This window comes from Procambarus clarkii, chromosome 19, assembly GCF_040958095.1.
Source record: "Procambarus clarkii isolate CNS0578487 chromosome 19, FALCON_Pclarkii_2.0, whole genome shotgun sequence".
NCBI classification, from domain to species: Eukaryota; Metazoa; Arthropoda; class Malacostraca; order Decapoda; family Cambaridae; genus Procambarus; species Procambarus clarkii.
This window is the reverse complement of record NC_091168.1, coordinates 46069500-46086999: the sequence shown is the minus strand read 5'-3', so window position 1 is coordinate 46086999 and position 17500 is coordinate 46069500. Positions and strand designations below refer to the sequence as shown.

General features: G+C 42.2%; 1 protein-coding gene and 1 long non-coding RNA gene across 2 annotated transcripts in view; one reads left to right on the top strand and one right to left on the bottom strand.

Annotated features, from left to right (window-relative positions):
* Nucleotides 1–17500, bottom strand: part of LOC138366476 (serine/threonine-protein phosphatase 6 regulatory ankyrin repeat subunit A-like) — a 208575-nt gene that overhangs the window by 11738 nt on the left and 179337 nt on the right. The window lies entirely within an intron of this gene.
* The window catches only part of LOC138366519 (uncharacterized), a 6447-nt gene continuing 880 nt past the window's right edge, over nucleotides 11934–17500 (top strand). The window contains exons 1-2 of the long non-coding RNA XR_011229155.1: nucleotides 11934–12040; nucleotides 16708–16867. This is a non-coding gene — a long non-coding RNA (uncharacterized lncRNA). The remainder of the gene's footprint in view (nucleotides 12041–16707; nucleotides 16868–17500) is intronic.

Sequence of the window (17500 nt, the reverse complement as noted above, 5' to 3'; positions counted from 1 at the left end):
GATTGGGAGTAAGAGTAAGAGTAAGAATGAGAGTAGGAGTGATTGAGAGTAGGAGTGATTGGGAGTAGGAGTGATTGGGAGTAAGAGTGATTGAGAGTAAGAGTAATTGAGAGTAAGAGTATGAGAGTAAGAGTGAGAGAGTGAGTATGAATGGGTAAGGGTGACTGAGAGTGAGTAAGAATGACAGAGTAAGAGTGACAGAGAGTAAGAGTGACAGAGAGTAAGAGTGACAGAGAGTAGGAGTGACAGAGAGTAAGAGTGACAGTAAGAGTGACAGAGTAAGAGTGACAGAGAGTAAGAGTGACAGAGTAAGAGTGACAGAGAGTAAGAGTGACAGAGAGTAAGAGTGACAGAGTAAGAGTGAGTATGAGAGTGAGTAAGGATGACTGAGAGTAAGAGTGAGTAATAGTGCGTAAGAGTGATTGAGAGTAAGAGTGAGTAATAGTGTGTAAGAGTGATTGAGAGTAAGAGTGAGTAATAGTGCGTAAGAGTGATTGAGAGTGAGAGTGAGTTAAGAGTGTGAGGTGTGAGAGGGTAGCAGGCCAGCAAAGCAGGATGTGTGGTCACAGGCGAGGCCTAGGCCTCGTGATCTCTAATGTTGGTTTTTATATATATGTTGGATTTTTTGTCCTGTTTCAAATTATAATTATTTAGCAGGAATGTAATAAGATATTGCACAGTATTAATGTGACAATAATATATGCATTACCTTGATAATCAAACTTGTTGTTCAAAGATAATATACAATCTTTGAAGGAAACATTTTGAGAGCGCGAGCTGGCAACACTGGGCTGGTGGGTGAGAGAGACATATGGTTAGTTGTGCTCAGACCTTCAGTGGAGAAGGGTGTGTCCCAGCTGGCCGCCACCAGCCGCCACCCGCCGCCACCCGCCGCCACCCACCACCAGCCGCCAACCGCCACCACCCACCACCAGCCGCCACCTGCCACCACCCACCACCAGCCGCCACCCGCCACCACCCACCACCAGCCGCCACCCGCCACCACCCACCACCAGCCGCCACCCGCCACCAGCTGCCACCCGCCACCACCCACCACCCACCACCAGCCGCCACCTGCCACCACCCACCACCAGCCGCCACCCGCCACCACCCACCACCAGCCGCCACCAGCCACCGCCACCCACCACTGCCACTCACCACCCGCCGCCACCACCCACCACCAGCCGCCACCCGCCACCAGCCACCGCCACCCACCACCGCCACCCGCCGCCACCACCCACCACCACCAGCCGCCGCCGCCACCCACCACCCACCACCACCGCCGCCACCCATCACCGCCGCCGCCACCACCACCCACCACCACCGCCGCCACCACCCATCACCGCCGCCGCCGCCACACCCACCACAGCCGCCGCCGACACCACCGCGACCACCCACCACAGCCGCCACCACCACCCACCACCACCACCACCACCCACCACCGCCGCCACCACCAGCCTCCACAAGCCGCCACCGCCCGCCACCGCCCGCCACCAGCCGCCATCACCACCACCACCACACCAGCCGCCACCAGCCGCCACCAGCCGCCACCAGCTGCCACCACCACCAGCCGCCACCACCACCACCACCAGCCGCCACCACCACCACCAGCCACCATCACCGCCACCAGCTGCCACCACCACCAGCCGCCATCACCGCCACCAGCTGCCACCACCACCAGCCGCCACCACCGCCACCACCACCTGCCTCCAGCCGCCACCACCGCCCGCTATCAGCCGTCACCGCCCGTTGCCACAGTCGCCACCGCAAGCCGCCACCGCCAGCCGCCACCAGCCCCCCCCACCGCCGATCGTCACCATCCATCACAGCCGCCGCCGCCCGCCACCGCCCGCCACCGCCCGCCACCGCCCGCCACCGCCCGCCACTACCCACCACAGCCGCCACCACCCACCACCCGCCGCCACAACCCACCACCACCAGCCGCCGCCGCCACCCACCGCCACCCACCACCGCCGCCACCACCCACCACCACCAGCCGCCGCCACCACCCACCGCCACCCACCACCGCCGCCACCACCCACCACCACCAGCCGCCGCCGCCACCACCCACCACCACCAGCCGCCGCCGCCACCACCACCCACCACCACCGCCGCCACCACCACCCACCACCCACCACCGCCAGCCGCCACCACCCATCACAGACGCCGCCACCCGCCACCGCCCGCCACCACCGCCAGACACAGCCGCCAGTGTCCGCCACCACCGCCACTGTCCGCCACTGCCGCCACTGTCCGCCACCGCCGCCACTGTCCGCCACCGCCACCACTGTCCGCCCGCCGCCACCACTGTCCGCCCGCCGCCACCACTGTCCGCCCGCCGCCACCACTGTCCGCCCGCCGCCACCACTGTCCGCCCGCCGCCTCCACTGTCCGCCCGCCGCCTCCACTGTCCGCCCGCCGCCTCCACTGTCCGCCCGCCGCCTCCACTGTCCGCCCGCCGCCACCACTGTCCGCCCGCCGCCGCGCCACTGTTCGCCCGCCGCCGCCACTGTCCGCCCGCCGCCGCCACTGTCCGCCCGCCGCCACTGTCCAACACCGCCGCCAAAGCCGCCACGGTCCGCCCGCCGCCACTATCCGCCACAGCCGCCACTGTCCGCCCGCCGCCACTGTCCGCCCGCCGCCACTGTCCGCCCGCCGCCACTATCCGCCACCGCCGCCACTGTCCTCCCGCCGCCACTGTCCGCCCGCCGCCACTGTCCGCCCGCCGCCACTATCCGCCCCCGCCGCCACTGTTCGCCCGCCGCCACTATCCGCCACCGCCGCCACTGTCCGCCCGCCGCCACTGTCCGCCCGCTGCCACTATCCGCCACCGCCACCACTGTCCGCCACCGCCACCACTGTCTGCCACCGCCACCACTGTCTGCCACCGCCACCACTGTCCGCCCGCCGCCACCACTGTCCGCCCGCCGCCACCACTGTCCGCCCGCCGCCTCCACTGTCCGCCCGCCGCCACCACTGTCCGCCCGCCGCCGCCACTGTCCGCCACCGCCGCCAAAGCCGCCACGGTCCGCCCGCCGCCACTATCCGCCACAGCCGCCACTATCCGCCACCGCCGCCACTGTCCGCCCGCCGCCACTGTCCGCCCGCCGCCACTATCCGCCACCGCCGCCACTGTCCGCCCGCCGCCACTATCCGCCACCGCCGCCACTGTCCGCCCGCCGCCACTGTCCGCCCGCCGCCGCCACTGTCCGCCCGCCGCCACTATCGGCCACCGCCGCCACTGTCCGCCACAGCCGCCACTCTCCGCCGTACAGCCTCCCCTCTCTCCGATAGTAAATAATTATAATTGTTAGTAAATAATAAAAGAAATATAAATTATTAGATTTTTTTTACCCTTAAATTGGTTTTAATATTTAAATTGAAAATAATAATATAATATAAAATATAATAAAAATAATATAATATAAAATATAATTTAATTTCAAGAAATTTAACTTTAAACACAAAGATGTGAAAAGGGTTCAGATTATTGGCTCAAACCTTTCATAAGAGATTCATATTGGTATATGAATGGATTATGAATGGCTCATGTTAGGAGTGTAAAGTTGCCACAACATCTCAAATTAGTGTTAGATACATATGTCTTGGTTATAAGTTTTGGAAACCTATTTAAGTCCACACACAATATCGTATCTGATACGATAAAACAAACGTTTCCAATACTTTCAAATACTTTCCAGATATGTTGTGGCAACCTAAAATTGTTTGCTGGGCAGGACTATATCCCAGCAAACACAAATCATCTACACAACGTTCGCCTATCTCTTGCCATAGGTGTGGGAATGATTTGCATTGAGAATGGTGCAGGAGAGCCTTTGAGAAACTTTTACTCAAAAAATCCAAACACAAAGGTTTAATTATAAATTGTTTTTCTACAATTATTTTCTTCCAAATGTAAAACAAATAGTTTTTACATGTTTAAATATAAAATTTATGGTGTTTTTTTGTAAAATTCATTAATAAATTGTGAATGATATATATTGGCTGAGTGAAACCTTTATAATCCATTTAGTTATAATTTGAACAGAAAAAAGTATTTTTCCAAATTTTCTAAAAATTGCTCTTTTTAACACAATTTGACTCCTTATACATTCCACTAAACACTATATCATGTTTAAATATATAATTTATGTATTATTCTCTAAAATAATTTATATAAATTATATAAGTTGCTGGAAAGTGGTGTTAAGGATTTTGAAAACATTTTGTTGTGTTAATATGTTCTTATTAACTATGTCTCAAGTTCACAGTTTATCAAACAAGAATATTAACATTCGTCAACTCTTAAAATCTTATATGTTATCTTGCTGGTGCAAAAAAGGGTGAATCTTTAGGAACAGCTATAGTATCTATATATCACAAATGGTGTTTTCCCTAACTCAAACAATGTAGGGTTTATTATTCTACACATATTTCTAATGACTCTTAGATGTTTACATTCTCTGAAGTATAATTGTGAAGGCTGTGTCCATCACTCTCAACACAGATTCTTAAACTCGTCTCTGCAGGTTCAACTATATAATTAGTTTCCATTTTGAATTTCCATGGACATTTGTATCCAAAATGAAACCAATGTGGTTTCCTTCAGCGCCTTCAGCCAGCACATTTGCTCATTCATTTCCACAGATTCCAACAAGGTAGGGGATTTACAGAAATTTGTATATTCATATTGTTATATATTAAAAATATGAATGCAGTTCAATATGATAAGACAAATACATGAGTTTATGATAAATTCGTTTTCTGTGATATACCATTGATATGCTCTTTTTTTCTTTAAACGGCAGACTAAACTAAAGTGCTCACATCAACAGATTTGATGTATAAATGGTCAACGCTCAACAGAGTTAGTATAAATGTATTAGTATAAATCTTACTTGTCTCATTGTTAATTCACATTCAATGTCAACTTGTGGTTTTGATGTGGCACGTTTGGCCAAGACACCCCACCCCATTATGCACCCCATACCCATCTTGTGGGCGGTTGTGGAAAGGGTTACAGAGGCACATAATGGGCTCAGGGACTGAACCCCACAATTCATTTAGCTAAGCAAGTTACAATCTTGATGAGCTAGTTACAAAATTCAATATAAGTCATCACATCAACAATGGGTTCGAGATCGGCCTCAAGTACAGGTTCTAAATTAAGCAACTGACATATGTGGAGAGCTAGTATCAAAATTTATATGTTTGTACGGTGTTTTTAAATTTATATGTTTGTACGGTGTACAGGGTCCTGCACACCGCCCCATCCAGTGGGCAGCGGTGGATAGGTTACAATCACTTAGTTGTTATCTACAGTTAGCAAACTGGGGATATTTGGCTAAAATTTCTGGTAGCAGATCATTTTGAATGAAATATTGACACATCGCTGGAACATTGGTTGTAGAATTGTCTCTAAATTCATGTATCTTTTCGCACTCCATCACATAGTGACGGAGGGTGTGCGAATAATTTTGTTGACACAGTTTACATTTGGTCAGGTCTACATCAGCAGATAATGAGAATTCCCAGAGATACTTGTAACCGAGTCTAAGCCGAGCAGTAGTAACATCTAGAAGTCTGCTGATTTTATTGGATGATCCATAGATGTGTGGCTCCTCTTGTATGATATGTATGATAGATGGAATTACTAGTTCCAGTTTCTAGGCAGGCGATGAGTACTCACAATAACCTTAATTAAGCGTCAAAACAAAAATGTGTATACTCTTTTTACTCTCCTGACCTTAGTTCTCGAGCTATGTATTTCATTTTGGTACCAACGTGTTCGCAATAACATTCTCTAGAAGAAAATCAGCAAAAACGGTCACCAAAAGTTATATGAATACCAGCACCCAATAAATACCTACGTAGATGACTCGCCGTGAGTGCCCAAGAGCAACAAAATGTTTTTACTCTTGGGATTGTTATCACTTCCACACTTGTCCTACAGCGTTAATTTTGGTATCAATGTACTCGCAATGAAATTCCCAACACGGTGATATGAATATAAACGTAGAATAATGGTCGCTGCCCACCCGCAAGAGTGTGGGAAGTGGCGGAACTGTTACCCAGTATTGGTGACACGACGACACATGGGCGATACAGTGCTTTGAAAGTTTATAATTATATCACTGTCCTGACATTATTATTGTATGTACGTCATTCATTTTTGTGCCAATGTTTTCGCAATAGAATGTTCTATGAGCCCGTAGGTAAAAAAGAGCAACAAAGCGTAAGATAGAATAGCACCATATATAAAACAACGCTGGTACATATCAGTGAGCGTCAAACACACACGAAATGTGTGTGTTTGATGGTGGTCAAACGATGTTTGATGCGTTTGATCAGGTGATGTCCTGATCCGCATAATTAAAGTATGAATTATGTTGAGAAAAAATAAGAAAAAAGGGAAAAAACAGGGGTGGGAGAAACATGACAGAAAAAGAGTAAAAATACAATTTGGTCAACAAAACAGCATTGTTTAAAATAAAAGATATGGATTGACATTTTGGGGGTTAGGTTGGTAGGTTACATTGAGTTAATTAGGTAGTACTTAGTGTTTATCTGTTATAGATAGGAGCTGCCTGGTATGGGCCAATAGGCCTTCTGCAGTTACCTTTGTTTTTATGTTTTTGCCCTGTAACCTAAATGGTTAGAGAGGCACATATATGGGCTTAGGGACTGAACCCCACACTACATTTAGCTAAGCTGGTTACAATCTTGATGATATAGTTACAAAATTCTGTATAAGTCGTCACATTATCAATGGGTTCGAGATCAACCACAATTTCCTGAATAGATATAACAAAGGGGATATTAATAGGGTATTAAAATTGTCAACACAAGATAGAACACGAAACAATGGGTATAAATTGGATAAGTTTAGATTTAGGAAAGACTTGGGTAAATACAGGGTCAGTAACAGGGTTGTTGATTTGTGGAATTTTTCTTAACTTATAAATTTATCTTTATTTATCTTAAACTGGTTGGGAGAGGTACAGTTTTTAACATAATTGGGAAGGTCATTCCACATTCGAGGTCTCTTGATTTGTAAAGCATTTCTAGTTTGACTAAGTCGTACTCTTGGAATATCAAATAGGTATTTGTTTCTGGTGTGGTGCTCATGGGATCTGTTACAACCTTCTAGGAAGCTTTTAAGGTCAGGATTGACATTACAGTGCAGCGTTTTATATATATAAAATACACATGAGAGTATGTGCAGGGACTTAATATCTAACATATTCAGAGATTTGAGTAAGGGGTCCATATATACTGCCCGGTTGCCTGAAATGCTATATAGGCCTACTATAGTGGCTTTAGGTATTGTATGCACTAGCTCTATCTATAAATCCAACATTATGTTTGTAAATCAACTATGTATGTATGAAAAAAAATGACTAATACGTTCGGCGAATGACTTTGACTTCAACTTCACTTTGACTTCGTTCATGTCATCGTATTTTCCGTAATATATAAAGGTTATGACAATGCAATTATATTATTGTGTGCAAATAAGTTTGAAATTTCATGTACCCTAAAAATATTAAAATAAAGAATAAGAATAATTAAATAATTGTTGTAGTAAATTGTCACACGTTCATCATACGCAAACGAACACACAGTTTGGAGCGTCAGTACAAGACCGCCGCCATTTTAAAACACGGCTTCGAATGTAAGTAATGTTTTTCTCGTACTAACACTGTGTTATACAATAGATTTGGTCTTGAATTCACAAATTTAGTTGTTACATCTGACAGAGTATGTTAGACGGTGTAATGCTGGTCCATGTTAACGTATTTGTGGGCTTGGTTGGTTTAAATGTGGAGGCGAGGCCTGGCAGTGCTGGTGTATGTGGAGGCGAGGCGAGGCCTGGCAGTGCTGGTGTATGTGGAGGCGAGGCCTGGCTGTGCTGGTGAGTATGTGGAGGCGAGGCCTGGCAGTGCTGGTGTATGTGGAGGCGAGGCCTGGCTGTGCTAGTGTGTATGTGGAGGCGAGGCCTGGCTGTGCTAGTGTGTATGTGGAGGCGAGGCCTGGCAGTGCTGGTGTATGTGGAGGCGAGGCCTGGCTGTGCTGGTGTGTATGTGGAGGCGAGGCCTGGCAGTGCTGGTGTATGTGGAGGCGAGGCCTGGCTGTGCTAGTGTGTATGTGGAGGCGAGGCCTGGCTGTGCTAGTGTGTATGTGGAGGCGAGGCCTGGCAGTGCTGGTGTATGTGGAGGCGAGGCCTGGCTGTGCTAGTGTGTATGTGGAGGCGAGGCCTGGCAGTGCTGGTGTATGTGGAGGCGAGGCCTGGCTGTGCTAGTGTGTATGTGGAGGCGAGGCCTGGCTGTGCTAGTGTGTATGTGGAGGCGAGGCATGTACAACACTCCCCAATAGGAAGAAAACCCACTGGGTTCTAGGCTAGGTTAGGCTTATCTGTAATAATTGAATTAAGCCTAGCAAAGCCTAGAACCTAGTTCAGTAATTTAAAAAATGTTGTAACTTGAAAAATGCCATTCAATACATTACACAATTTAAATATTTTCAGGCAATCAACACAACCCTCATGTTGGCTAACCCTCTCTCATGTTGGTCAATAATTTAATTATTTTTTTATGGAGTAATCTTTGCTGTTGAAATGTAGTCTTTTTGAGACTACATTTCAAATGTAGTGTGTGTGGAGGCGTGTATGTTAGGTATTACCTAATATACACGGTGTAATATATCTATCTGTGTGAAATAGATTAAATCCATTTATTTGATATTCAGCTAATAGTTCTGTATTTTCTACATTCATCCATGTTTTGGTAAGTGCAATAATATGTATTGTTTCATTGCAGATTAGAGATTCAAGATAGTTCTAGATTTCCGAAGTACTGAAACGCGCGCCATACAGGCTTGGTGGATCTAGGTGCAAGGTAAAATTATTTACATTTACTTTTGTATTTATGTTTTGTATTTATATGCATATATGCATTTATATGCATTATTCTATAGAATAATAGATCTCGTAATAATTTTGCAAAAATAGTGGCATTTACTATTTTTAAAAGATTATTAAAAAATTTACTGATATGGTGCATTCGGAAGGGCGAAGAGGGAGAACGGCCTGTTGACATAGCTCGGGTGCAGGGGGGGGGGGTTGTGTAAAAGCCTGGTTTGTGCCTCGGAGAGGCTATGGGATCCAGTAAGTTCAGTAGAACTTCGGTTTCAACCCTTTTACCCTGTTGTAGCTCAGTCGATTAAGGCAGTGTCTGGGATGCTCCCGGACGCAGGTTCGAATCCTCGTCACGGCCCTTGTGGATTTGTTCATTTGATGCATCACGTTATTGTGATCTGTGTGTGTAATTCTTCACTTGCTACAGCAACAGGAATGTGTGTGTATGTATTTGTGTTGTTGAATATGACCGAAAGTGTAAGATTAATGATTCTAACACAAATCGTCTGAATATTTGTTTTTCTTCACTGTCGAGAGTAGTTAAAAAAATTTACTCGAGTTTATTTTCACACTTTATTTATGGTCCTTAAGTCCCTCTCCTTAATGCTGCTGCTGTTTCTCGCATCTTTGCATCGCTTGTATGTTTGGGGGTTTGGCCTCTTGCTATATATTGATTCCATTTGTGTGTGTTTGGGTCTCAGGCCCTCTCGCAATTTCTGTTGAACAAACCCCTTTTCCTAGTTCTGCATCTCTCCTTTGGTACAAATTTTGTTGTGCTTTTATCATATATTTCACAAAACTTGACATACATTTCATTTACTTCATGTCCTATCAGCAAGTGTTTGTCAAATTCTTTAAGGAAAGTTTATCATCCTGATTGCAGATCTCTAGCGATATTATGTCAACTTCTTGTGGATTCGCAATCATTATTTAATTTACCTTTAGGTGTTCTTTCACCAGCACAGCAACACTGTACCTCTCCCAACCAGTTTAAGATAAAAACTAAGTACTAACTAATTAACTCAATGTAACCTACCTTACCCCCAAAATGACAACCCATGTCTTCTATTTTAAACAATGCTGTTTTGTTGACCAAATTGTATTTTTGTTTTTTTCTGCAATGTTTCCCCCCCCCCACCACTCTACCACCACATTGAGTTTAGTAGCTCTGTGCACGTCAGGTGCTGTTTAATATACAGACCTACTCCTCCATTTGACCTAGTTTCTCTATCACATCTATATCACTTTGTGCTTTAGCCCTGGTGGAGCTTGGTCCACCAGGCTGTTGTTTGGAGTGGCCCGCAGATCCACATACAGTCTGCATATGATATACAGTCTGTTGATCAATTAAACTACAGTAGTTAGTTTTTATCATCCGAATGCACCAATATGTGTTCATTCTTCCCAGATGAAGGAACTAGGTAATATTCATCATCTGAATGCACCATCTGATGCTTTAACACACTCATGATACACGAGAGGTTTAAAAAACTTTTAAAACTTTTAAAACTTTTTGACCTATGTATTTAAAAGCAATTCTAAAGTTAAAAAGTGTAGCATAGGCCCCTCGCAGAATGTTCTTAATATGATCCTCAGGTTATAGTTTTCTATCTAAAACCACCCCTAGATCTCTTTCTTGATCAGAATTCTTTATAGATCTCAGTGGCTCGATCATAGAAACTGCTCTAAATCCTTGTTGGCCTGGATTGTGGAGGTCATTGGTCTCTATAAAACTAGTAATCTGACTCCTGATCACTCTCAAATAATTTTATTATGTGGGATGTTAGTGCAACTGGTCTATAATTCTTTGCCAATGCTTGTGTTGTGTTGTGTTGTTTTGGTAGTGATGTGCAATGTGTTGTTTTGGTAGTGATTCGTCCAGTTCTGGTAGTAGTGCGGTTGTTGTGTAGTGTAGTACTTGTGTGCTTGTTAATGACTTGTATTCCAGTCTTGTGGGTATCTCCTTTCCCCTACGGGCCAACTGCTTTGTTCTTACCTAGCATTTTGCTTTGTTTGGGTATGAATGTTTGTGTGCCGTATATTTTGCAAAATTTGCCATATATCTCATTATTTACTCCTCTGCCTAGCAACAAGTCTGTCTAATTATACTCATTAACTGTTTTTCAAAGTTCCCCATAGTGTCCTTTATTGAAATCGAGTTCATGAACCGTTTCAATGTTCTTATTTTCTTCTAGATTATATCTTAAAGTATATTTAAATGTTATTGTTATTATTGTTATTAAATGTTATTGTGACATTGCATTGCAATTGAGCTATGTTGTTACCATACCGTTCATTTCGTGAGTATAAGTATAGATGCCACACTTGTGACAGGTAAAACCATGCCTTTTTTGAAAAACAGCACCGTCTGTTGCACGTAAGAGCAACCCACACTATATTATGTTGCGATATTATTTCAATATTTCCGATTGTATTGATAATTTGAATTTTCATAGATTTCAATTTATTTCATTTCGATTTAATAATTTTGTGTGACATTGCATTGAAATTGAGCTGTGTTGTTTACCATACTGTTCATTTCATGAGTATAGTTTATTTTTTTATTTTTTCATTTCATTTTTTTAGCTGTTCTTATTTTTTCAGTGATGGAATATCAGATCATTTGATGTTCCCAATTTTCTGATGGAAGCATCAGACCATTATAGAATGCATCGGATGAGGTAGTTTGGAATGGTGGGGAGGACGAGAGGGGGGTATGGTGGGGAAGACGAGGGGACAGAGGAGAGGGTAATGGTGGGGAGGACGAGGGGACTGGGGAGTTGGGATGGTGGGGACAGGGAATGCTGGGGAGGACAAGGGACAGGTGAATGGGAGATGGTGGGGGAGGAAGAAGGACAGGGGAGGGGAAAATGGTAAGGAGGACGATGGGACAGGGAAGTGGGAATAGTGGGGATGATGTGGGGACAGGGAAGTGGGAAGGACGAGAGGACTGTGGAATGGGGAATAGCAAAGTGAATTATAATTATATATATTAATTAATTCTTATAAATTTCCAGAAGCCTGTATCAACACCCACACTAATGCAACTGAAAGAGATGTTGAGACAAGTATTGCTGATATGTGAAGAACGCCCCAAACAAACTCGGTGGAAACAGATACAAGGTAAAGTTTGCCAATTTGCTGTAGTCTAATTCAATTTCTTTTAGTAATCTTCGAGAACATTTATGCTATGAATAAGATAAATAATGTAACTGATTTTGATTTATTTACTATTTATTATTTATTACCGTTATTAGTATAATAGATCTCGTAATAATTTTGCAAAAAATAATGGCATTTACTATTTTAAAAGCTCGGGTGCAGGGGGGGGTATGTAAAAGCCTGGTTTGTGCCTCGGAGAGGCTATGGGATCCAGTAAGATCGTCCTTCCTTTCCTCCCTAGAATCTGGATGTAGCAGGTGCTCAATTGTCAAAAGTGAAAAATTGGTTTTGTCTTCCGAATGCACCATTTCTGTAAATTTGCTAATAATCTTTTAAAAATAGTAAATGCCATTATTTTTGCAAAATTATTACGAGATCTATTATACTAATAACGTTTGATAAAATACAGTAGACTGCCTACTGGATAATAGTTCCAGTCCACCTGTAGACAGGGATCTCACATCAGCTTGTATATTATACAAGGATTAAGATTTGATAAATTCAGTTATTTGACTGAACACTGGCTCTGTTTAAATCAGAGATTTAAACATACATAGTCTAACCTAGCTCCATAACTAACAGCCATTAGCCATTCATGCACAGCCATCAGCTGGGCCATAGACCGGCAATTTTGCTTTTTTCCCAAGCCGGTCTGTTTTTTTTCGATGCCTCAGTGGCCCATGCACAGGTCCGTTCAAGGGATTAAATAGCCGTTCTATGGCCCCAGGGTTTGTATTTATCAAAACTCTTATAGAATAATAGATCTCGTAATAATTTTGCAAAAATAGTGCATTTACTATTTTAAAAAGCTCGGGTGCAGGGGGGGGGGGGGGTTATGTAAAAGCCTGGTTTGTGCCTCGAGAGGCTATGGGATCCAGTAAGATCGTCCTTCTTTCCTCCCTAGAATCTGGATGTAGCAGGTGCTCATTGTCAAAAGTGAAAAATTGGTTTTGTCTCCGAATGCACCATTTCTGTAAATTTGCTAATAATCTTTTAAAAATAGTAAATGCCATTATTTTTGCAAAATTATTACGAGATCTATTATACTAATAACGGTTTGATAAAATACAGTAGACTGCCTACTGGATAATAGTTCCAGTCCACCTGTAGACAGGGATCTCACATCAGCTTGTATATTATACAAGGATAAGATTTGATAAATTCAGTTATTTGACTGAACACTGGCTCTGTTTAAATCAGAGATTTAAACATACATAGTCTAACCTAGCTCCATAACTAACAGCCATTAGCCATTCATGCACAGCCATCAGCTGGGCCATAGACCGGCAATTTTGCTTTTTTCCAAGCCGGTCTGTTTTTTTTTCGATGCCTCAGTGGCCCATGCACAGGTCCGTTCAAGGGGATTAAATAGCCGTTCTATGGCCCCAGGGTTTGTATTTTATCAAACTCTTATTAGAATAATAGATCTCGTAATAATTTTGCAAAAATAGTGGCATTTACTATTTTAAAAGCTCGGGTGCAGGGGGGGGGGGGTTATGTAAAAGCCTGGTTTGTGCCTCGGAGAGGCTATGGGATCCAGTAAGATCGTCCTTCCTTTCCTCCCTAGAATCTGGATGTAGCAGGTGCTCAATTGTCAAAAGTGAAAAATTGGTTTTGTCTTCCGAATGCACCATTTCTGTAAATTGCTAATAATCTTTTAAAAATAGTAAATGCCATTATTTTTGCAAAATTATTACGAGATCTATTATACTAATAACGTTTGATAAAATACAGTAGACTGCCTACTGATAATAGTTCCAGTCCACCTGTAGACAGGGATCTCACATCAGCTGTATATTATACAAGGATAAGATTTGATTTACTTTTGTATTTATATGCATATATGCATTTATATGCATTATTCTCTAGAATAATAGATCTCGTAATAATTTTGCAAAATAGTGGCATTTACTATTTTAAAAAGCTCGGGTGCAGGGGGGGGGGGGGTTTGTGTAAAAGCCTGGTTTGTGCCTCGGAGAGGCTATGGGATCCAGTAAGATCGTCCTTCCTTTCCTCCCTAGAATCTGGATGTAGCAGGTGCTCAATTGTCAAAAGTGAAAATTGGTTTTGTCTTCCGAATGCACCATTTCTGTAAATTTGCTAATAATCTTTTAAAAATAGTAAATGCCATTATTTTTGCAAAATTATTACGAGATCTATTATACTAATCACGGTTTGATAAAATACAGTAGACTGCCTACTGGTTTTACCGTAATAAGGTTGATACAGATGATTATGATTATGGTTTTGGCCTCCACCACCCTCTCACCTAACTTGTTCCAACCATGTCTACCACGCTGCTTGCGAAAGTTAATTTTCTAATATTTCTGTGGCATCTTTGTTTGGTTACCTTTTACAATATCTTCTTTTTATTCTACCATCTAGTTTTGGCATTTTATGCCTCTAACCTGGGAGCCACTTATTGCAAGTCTATACCTTTACCAGTTGATGTGATTCTTTAGATATGGGCACCATATCTCCAGGTGTCCTACACAATTAGCTTTAATTAAATTTTCCAAAATTATCACTTACACTTGTAATACAGGGTTCTAGGTTCCCTATAGTGTCCTTTATTGAAATAGAGTTTAACAACAATTTCAATGTCCCTATTTTCTTTAGATTATATCTCAACATATAATTAATGTCCAACAGGACATGATTACTCTTTCCAATGGGAGGATGGTATTGAATATTTGATCTAGTACTGATGGAATAATTTTATATAATAATCACTAGAATTATTTCGATAAGAATTTGAATTTATGCATGTCTTTGTTTTGGCATGCCTCTATTCCATATGTTACATTTCTGCATGTCTCCAATTCTGGAAGTGTTCACTTTGCATGTGCCTGACAAGGATGTTATATGCACCAGCTTTAATTATCACACATTGTATATAATGAATGACTTATTTTTAGAATTTAATACATATTGCATCTGTCAATACATTATTAACAATAATATAGGTAATATGGTAGTCTAATGTAGAAATTTGACACTCTTTAACAGAATGTACGAGTATAAGCGAAAAAAGCGACTCCAATACAACAACAGATGGATGCAAGTATCAAGAAGGCTAAAACGTATACACAAAATGCATCCAAATACAGCTGTACACACTAGTGAACCCATTAATCTTACTGAGGCAGCATCAAGTTCAGAGATTGAGTCGTCAGACAATGACATTAGTTCTTTTGAAGCTGAGTCAAATCAAGAGTATGGATTAGGCTCTGAAATTGATGATTTACACATGAATCTTACTGATATTCATGATGTATTATCTAATTCTCAAAGTGAGGAGGAGAATGATGACCATGATAATCATCATTCACTTGTTTACCCACAGAATTTATTAATTCAGTGGGTAAACAAGAATGGTGTTACACACAATGCTGTTGATGAATTATTAAAAATTTTGAGGCAAATGGGAATTGACTACTTACCAAAAACAGCAACAAAATTTTTTAATGCATTCATAAAAGCTATAAGCTAATGTAATAATTCAATAATTTCTATTTGTAGTTTTATGTATTTAAAACTATTTTGTAATATTTTCTATACAATGCTAATACGCTTCCACCCCTGACAGAATCTTGTGGGACCAACAAGTCTATCTACAGGCCGAGTACAAAACCTTCCCCTCAAACTCCAAGACAAGACAGAACTGAAAGCTCTCCTTTCGAAAAATCTAGTAAGTACCGATTTATTATGTGTTGATTATTTTTTGTTATACATACAAGAAAATACATTGAGGGAGAGTACAGACTTGAAATTTTACATTCTTGTAAAGCAACTAAGTAGATGATGGTAGTATCATCAAACAATACAGGTTTAATCATGTTAGAGACATAAAGCAGATCATTGATGTATATAACAAATAGGAGGGGGTCTAAGGATGCTGCCCTGTGTCACCCCTATCATAGAATGGGAGAGGTTACATAATTGAAGGCTACATGACAGTAGCCCATTTGACAGTGACCTGACACCAATGTGTCTGTCACTAAAATAGGATCCACTAAGGATCAATACATATATCATATATGTGCAACACTAAATGCTTGTTCTAGTAAGCCTTTTTTTTTTTGCAGTAACAGAAAAAATGGAATACATAATGAAGGAATTATCAAATTGACATTTTTATCAGGGGATATCCTGAATATTGTCAAAATGACGGAAACCCATATGTCAAAAACACATGGAGATATACCAATCCTGGAAGACATTCTTCCATCCCCACTTGAAACTGTTGAGCAGGTGGAAAGTCTGTCACATGAGCTAAAAGTTACAGTGAATATAAAAAGAGTATGGTAAGTGTTGCTTAATTCTTTTAGCCTGAGTATGGTAAGTGTTGCTGAATTTTTTTAGCCTTGTACATATGTCTTTTGATTAGTTTTTTTTGCAGATGAAGGAAGGTGGGGTGGCACATAATTGATTGTTCAGTGTTATGTTTAAGTACAAATAAAACAAAAGCAAAAGTTACTCAAATTCGTTGATTTTTGTAATAGTTAAGAAGGAAAATATTTTAATGCTATTTATTTAATACAGTTGGAAATTAGAAAATCTAATGTTGAGATTGAAAGATATATATTATTCTCTATTACCTTACAGCTTATGCATTATTTTAACAGGTCCAGACGCTGTCTCAAATGGGCGGTGCAAGCTGTGGAGACACAGTGAGACGAATGATGAGGAGGATAGGGACCTATGGGGTCTGGTCTCAGTATTCACTCGTTGGGCGCAAGAGGAAACGTGTCTTCAAAACCTTGGATATTTTTAATGTAATAATAAGTACGTAAATTTGACATTTTTTGGATTATATATATGTCCTGCATGTATTATGTATTATACTTGCATGCTTGTTAATGACTTGTATTCTAGTCTTGTGGGTATCTCCTTTCTCCTACGGGCCAAATGCTTTGTTCTTACCTAGCATTTTGCTTTGTTGGGTATGAATGTTTGTGTACCTTCATTGTATATTTTGCAAAATTTGCCATATATCTCATTACTCCTCTGCCTAGCAACAAGTCTGTCTAATTATACTCAATAACTATTTTTCAAAGTTCCCCATAGTGTCCTTTATTGAAATAGAGTTCATGAACCGTTTCAATATCCTTATTTTCTTCTAGATTATATCTTAAAGTATATTTAAATGTTATTGTGACATTGCATTGCAATTGAGCTGCGTTGTTAACCATTCTGTTCATTTCATGAGTATATTTTATTTTCTATTTTTTTCATATCATTTTTTTTATCTGTTTTTATTTTTCAGTGATGGGAATATCAGATCATTTGATGTTCCCATCAGAAAATTGGGAAAGTCAGATCTTTTGATGTTCCCAATTTTCAGATGGAAGCATCAGACCATCATGGAATGCATGGGATGAGGTAGTTTAGAATGGTGGGGAGGACGACAGGGGGGAT